The sequence below is a fragment of the Oreochromis aureus genome, linkage group 23 (assembly GCF_013358895.1).
Source record: "Oreochromis aureus strain Israel breed Guangdong linkage group 23, ZZ_aureus, whole genome shotgun sequence".
Classification (NCBI taxonomy): Eukaryota; Metazoa; Chordata; class Actinopteri; order Cichliformes; family Cichlidae; genus Oreochromis; species Oreochromis aureus.
In genome coordinates this window covers 12,535,139-12,541,625 of record NC_052963.1, presented here as the reverse complement: position 1 = coordinate 12,541,625, position 6,487 = coordinate 12,535,139, and positions in this window count along the sequence as shown.

Genomic DNA, 6,487 nt, shown 5'->3' with positions numbered 1-6,487 from the left:
AGCTTGTGTTCAGTGTAATGCCAGTGCAGTCACATTTTAGAGCTGTGTTTGTCCTGTTGGACGTGATATTGTTTTATTGCTGTTTGTCTTTTTTATTCATCCTGTTAAACTCAAATAATCTTCACTCTAATTGCCGTGTAGCTATTTGACAGCGTACACACATTAAAAAAAAAGACAGTATGATTAGTGCATATCACATTCATAGGTTCATGTTAATGCTCACTTCTGCGAGCAGGACATGCTTGTGAAATGTGTGCGTATGTGCGCATGTTTGTGTGTCTTCAAACAGAGCTGTGAGTGCTTAATGAATTTACTTTGCTCTGATTGAAAATTAATTAAAACAGCCTCAAACAGACAGCCGCCCACAGAGAACCACTGGCAACACACTGACAGACAGATTACCGCTCTGAGGAGGGAGAGAGGGAGGGAGGGAAGCAGGAGGGAAAAGAGTTTGCACTTCCTACGACCCTACATGTCATGGATTATAGCAACCTTAGCCTAGCCGTTGGTGTAATTTTTGAATCTGTTTTATCAGTCGTATCGGTAGAACGACAGCAGTCTCAATCACAGACTAGTAGTCTTCTCCCTGGTGAGTTTGTGACAGCTGGTGACATCCAAAGTAATATTTGGCTTCTGATTCCTCTGAACAATGCAGGGAGCAGATTTACATAAATTAAGTTCTGGAATATGTAACTGACAGTTCAAGCCAGATGTGTTGCTATACTGCTTTTGTCCCAGTGGGTTAAACTCTGGATATCCTGGAAGCAGATGGGGCAATGACATTTCAGGATCCTTTATCTCTTTTCTTTCCTTTGCATGGACCATGTTCATCAACAGTGGTTTCATCAGTGTTTGAGCCCATCAAGTAATTTTTGTCCTCACTGCTGAATTGGGCCTATTTTTAATGCAGCGCTGCCCAAGGGCTGAGAAAAGATCACTGGCGTTCAAGTGTCCCCTTCATGTGGGGCACGCTGACTTTATATACAGCCACCGTGATGCCATCCAGTGGTTTATGAAGAGCTGTTCTGAAGACTTCAGAACAGGGGGGGACACTCCGCCCTGGACACTCCACTCTGCTCATTAGCGACTTGCAAATCACAAGGTAGCCCGCCCTAAATCAAACCTGGCTTCATCATCAACTTGCAAGAAAGAAGCAAAGACAGTTGTAGTTAAAGGTGAAGAAAAGAGCACAGGCAGCGTGGAGATGAGTGTCAGGGGTGATTTGTAATAAGGATAGCAGTAAGAGTGAACAAGAAGGTTTTCATGATCACAGGGACAGCTCAGGTTGAGCAGTTTGGAGTCTAAGTCAGAGAGGTTGAGAAGGCTTGTGAGAGACATGTGCAGAGGAGGGATAGTGGATATACTAGACAAAAGATGTTGCAGATGGAGCTGCCAGGCAGGAGAAAAAGAACAAATATTTGTGGATGTAGTGAAGGAGGACATGTCTGAAGAGGATGCTAGAAATAGGGTGGAGATACAGAAGATGATCCGCTGTGATGACCCCTAAGGGGAGCAGCTAAAAGAAAAGGATGTTGTAATTAAAAATACTAGTAGCTAGTCAATGAGGCCATAAAGTCATTGGGAACGTGAGGTTCGATACAATCCGATTTTTTAAAATCATATGGGTTTTGTGCTTACCACCACCCAACCCCTCCGGTGGTGCATTAGAAAGAATCCAGGTTTAAGCCACTTCCATTTCAGCTTCACTTTTCAGACTTGAACGCTACATCCATCTTTTATATACACTTTAGAAACACTCACCGTATTGGTTCTGAAATCAGAAACTTTTTATGCTTCATTGCCTTTAATGAGTTATATGATGCAAAGTGTTTTATTTGTTTGGGTTTTTCTTACTGTTCTTCTCATCCTTTTTTGCCTTTTTTTCTGCCACTAGTGTAAAAGGTCAAGGGGTTTTCCTCATCTGTACAGTATATTCACAGTTATGTTTCTCCCAATGGAAAAAAGAGAGTGTTTTTTCTGCCTCGGGCCTTCTGCACATACATATACAATGCAAAGGAGCCTTGAAAGGCTTCATTGTCTTTTGGAGTGAATTGAAGTTCTGCTTCTGTTACTGTTCTGTTACTATACAAACAGGGTATTACAATGACCCAGTGAAGCTGTTGGGAGGGGGGGTCACTTTTGTGCCAAGGTTTAAATTTTTGTGTTGCTTTTGTGTAATACTGACATCATATTTATTATATTTATAATAAGTTAAATGTGATTAAACCCATCTGACACAGTGTTATGTTGGCATATTGTGTGAACCATTATACAGACTTTGCATCTACACAATTATTGTAAACATTAATGGTCTTTCTTTCCCGTCTTTCCCGTTTCCCATTTTTACATTTCGATATAATAGAAACACATTTTTACTCAGCCTTCGAATTAACTGCAGTCACCCCCCTTCGTGTGTGATGCAAGCTGTCTCTGTCCCAGCCCTGAAATTAACCCCAATAACATCTAGGTTTTTCACACACCCCATTTGCTGACTGAAGGATTTACACTAATATGAACATTTTATTTTTCTAAGCAGCGTGTTGCTCGTGTATTCACAAAGATGAATCAGCAGTAATGGGCTCGTTCGCAAAGCCCAAGTCACGCTCGTAATTCTGAGGAATATCATTTCTCCACCCCTCGTGTTCAACCCCCTGCGTCTCCACATTAACCATCTCTCCCCGCCTCTCTGTGAGGCAAGTCTCACCGTTTTAAAGTCGCTGTTCTACATAATGGGGCATGATCAAAAGCTCCAGGACAGCTACTATAGCAGACTGTGAGGTGAGCCTGCTTCACCACGCCTTTAAACCAACATGGATGACAAGTGATCGGAGGAAAAAATTTAAAAATGAAGTTTAGCGCAGCTGAGACAAACTTAACTTTGAAGATAATGTGACTTCACTAAGTGTTCTAAAGAAGCTAATAAACTGAGTTAGTGGGTCTGTTGTGTAGTTAAATCAAGTTTATTGTGTTAAATGAAGCCGGACCCCAACTGTCGATGCGTCTGAGCCTCTCTGCTCTGCCTCTGGTTCAGGAAGTGTTAACCGGTCCAGCTCCCTCAAGCACACAATGATGTTAAAGACTAATTGACGCACACTTTAAATAAGTCCTAATTAGAGCACGGCTGGTAATAATTGGGCAGGCGGTCTGAGCACTAATTAGAAGCCCCTAGTGTGTGTCTGTGTGTCTGTGTGTGTGTGTTACTATGTGGATGAATGATCTCTACAGGGGGGCTGATAAAGCCCATACTTTCAAGAAGCAGCCAGAGCGAGAGTGAGCGAGTGGGCGAGAGAGGTAGATGGAGTAAAGAGAATGGAGGGGTGGGTGGAGGGGGGGGGCAAACCTCCATGCCACTTCGCTCTTTTGTGATGGCGTATGGTCTGCGGGTGGCCCGCTCTGCATGGGAAGACTACAGCTGAGGGCAGGTGTGTGTGTGTGTGTGTGTGTGTGTGTGTGTGAGAGAGAGAGAGAGAGAGAGAGAGAGAGAGAGAGATGAACTTACTCCTAACAAGACTAATTGATTCTGTAGCCTCTCTTTATCCATCCCCATCTTCCCCTCACTCACTCCCGCTCTTTTTTTCCTCCTCTTCTCCCCTCGGCCTCTAATTGTTTATGCTGAGAGGCGTCTCGAAAACGGCAATAATAGATTTCCCACCTGCTGCAGGGACACATTAGTAACACACTCAAACGACTTGTTTGCCTCTCTCGGTCTCTCCCTGCTGTTGTCTGCTCATTGTTTACTGCTCCTCCTTTCAGCCGCTGACCCAGGTGTACTGATATCCTCTGGTTCTCGGCCAGCAGGCATACTGAAAATACATCCAGTGCATCACTGTTAGATTTTTATTTCTATGCATCACATTTCATTAGTCACACTTAAAGAGCAGAGGTTGAACGCAGCCTATGAAGGCCCGATGTTATTATTAAATCCCATATGTAATATGACCCTCAGTAGGATTGGATAGTCTGGTGCTTATATAGCACTTTTCTAGTATAACTGTGGACTTTTTTTTTTACTACAAGGCTCATTCACTCACATTCATACAAGCACTTTTGTCTATATCTAAGCACTTTGTCTAACTTGGGGTGACCGACCCCAAAAGATTAGACCGTCAAGATCATCAAGAACACGCATGCAAAGTATTTTCAGCTTTTTCTTCTGCTGTACTTTCTTTACAGTGCTGTGTTATGCTAAATATTGATTTATGCAAGACATACGCTCACATTAACTACGTTTTCATGGAGCCTTAAAAAAACCCACCTAAATAAAGATGTACAAAAAGTCTTAAGTCTGTCAAAAGCACAGACTTAAGACTTTATGATGTCAGTAACTGAAGGTATCCCTGATATAGGGAAGCATACACAAAAGCCCCACCCATCTGCTGTTCCAACCTTTTGTTTATTGCCGAAACCTATCAGAAGAAAGTTGGCCTTAAAGGGAATGGAGATTAAATGTCATACACTAAAACGATGTATGAGATGAGGCTTGAAACTGAATGATACAAAGCTAGCTTAGCATGATTCCAAGGATAAAAATTAAGAGCTGTAAATGAGCATTTTGGTTCACCAGTTGGCTGAGGCCTCACTGTGTACTTCACCTCCAGACAAAAAAAAAAAAATACAAGAAACACAATAATTGCACTGAAAAGACAATCATATGCATATGACCCTGATTAAACATATGGTGCAGGGTTACACAGCTGTTTAAGGACTGACTCGATTTTGTGTAGCTCACAAAATGATTAGATTCACTAGATAAAGTCATAAGATCATATCCGGTGTCCTGTCTCCCTCCCCTAACCCCTCATTGGTTGTGGCTGATGGCTGCTCCTCCCTGACCCTGGTTCTGCCTGAGGTTTCTTCCTGTTGAAAGGGAGTTTTTCCTCCCCACTGTTGCCAAAGTGCTTGCTCATAGGGGATGGTCTAATTGTTGGGGTTTTATGGATTTGACCACTGACAATGTCTTCATCATGTGTGATGTTTCCCATTCTAGCTTTAGTTTAACATGATGATTAAAGCCGGGGTTGTGTTGATATCTGTGCCAGATTTTATGAGAGTCCACAGAGCAACTGTTGAGTCAGTCAACTCAAACCTATGAAGGTCAGTCTGAGAGTAAAGCTGCTGAAAAGTAGGACTCATCTATCATCTGAGATGTCGAGCATGGACTGAGGCAGCGGGCCCATCAAAGGAAACTAGTTTAAACTTTAAAATAGTTTGAACTTTGATCACAGTGGGTAGGTGATGCACAACATCAAAAGTAGCCCTGCTTGAAAGCTCCACTGTGATTTTGCTGATCAAACCCTGGAACTGAAAGAAGTGTCCTCCTGGCCTGAGACGCAGCAGGATTCATAACTCAGACAGATTTATAATTGAAAATTACTTCAAATACTAATTAATGGCACAGCAGAGCCAATCTAGAATTGGCTGTCTGGTTTGAACATGCCAGCTGTATAGTTGTTGGTCTCTAATAGGTGTTTAATTAAATATCCAGTGGATTAGAGGAATTATGGGCAATTGTCCCTTAACGACCCTTAACAAGGTCTTGATTAGTGTCTTCAGCCATATCCTGTGGCTAAAATGATCCTTCAATTAGTGATGGAAAGCTCATGAAGAGAGCACGTCACATGATGGACAGCAAGAATGAGATTTTAAAGCCGTCACTTTAAAATGAGAGAAAGAAAAGAAAGTTTAGATGGACGGTGATGGTTGGGTGTGTTGAAGCTCTGCGTTTGAGGATTGTGGCTGATTTTTGTTGTTTGGTTTATTCAGGTAGTCTGTAGGTGAGCTAAAAATAAAAAAAATAATTAAAAATAGACCGTTTAAACACATCCACGCAGATTAATGGTCGAACTGGTACATCAAGCTACATTTAGAAAGGTTAAAAAAACCTCAAATGCTGTTGTTTTTTTAAAATCTGCTCCAATATGTCAGTGATATTCTTAATGCTTGAGAGCCAGTTTTAAATGTAAAAAAACGTGTTTTTATTTGGCCATGTAATTTTTGAAGTGTGCTCAGCAAAGCGAGGCCTCTCGCCTTTTGTTAGGAAATGTGGAATGGACGCAGGGAACAAATTGTGAAGCAGTTTCAATTTGGATATTTTTTAGGACAATAGATTTTTTTGTCCACATGCCACCTGTGTAAGTCACGTGTTTGTTAATTTATGAACAACTTAAAACCAGTTGTTCAAAAGACTGCTTTTCATTGATTCCGGCGGGTTGTATTTCTAAAATTTCTAAAATAAATGGCAGAACGTGAGACCTGCTGCAAAACAGGTTCGCGATTTTTAGTAAGAATTTTTAGCTCTGGTGTTGTGGATTTCTTATGTTATTATGAAAAAAAAAACAACAACTTCAACAGCCAAAATCTGTCAGAAAAAAGATCAGCCAAGATCAATAACCCAGGACCACACACTTATTAATTATTAATTAGATATGACCAGTTTGTGAATGACAGGAATCATGAAAACTACATTCTGGACATTTTTTAGGTATGA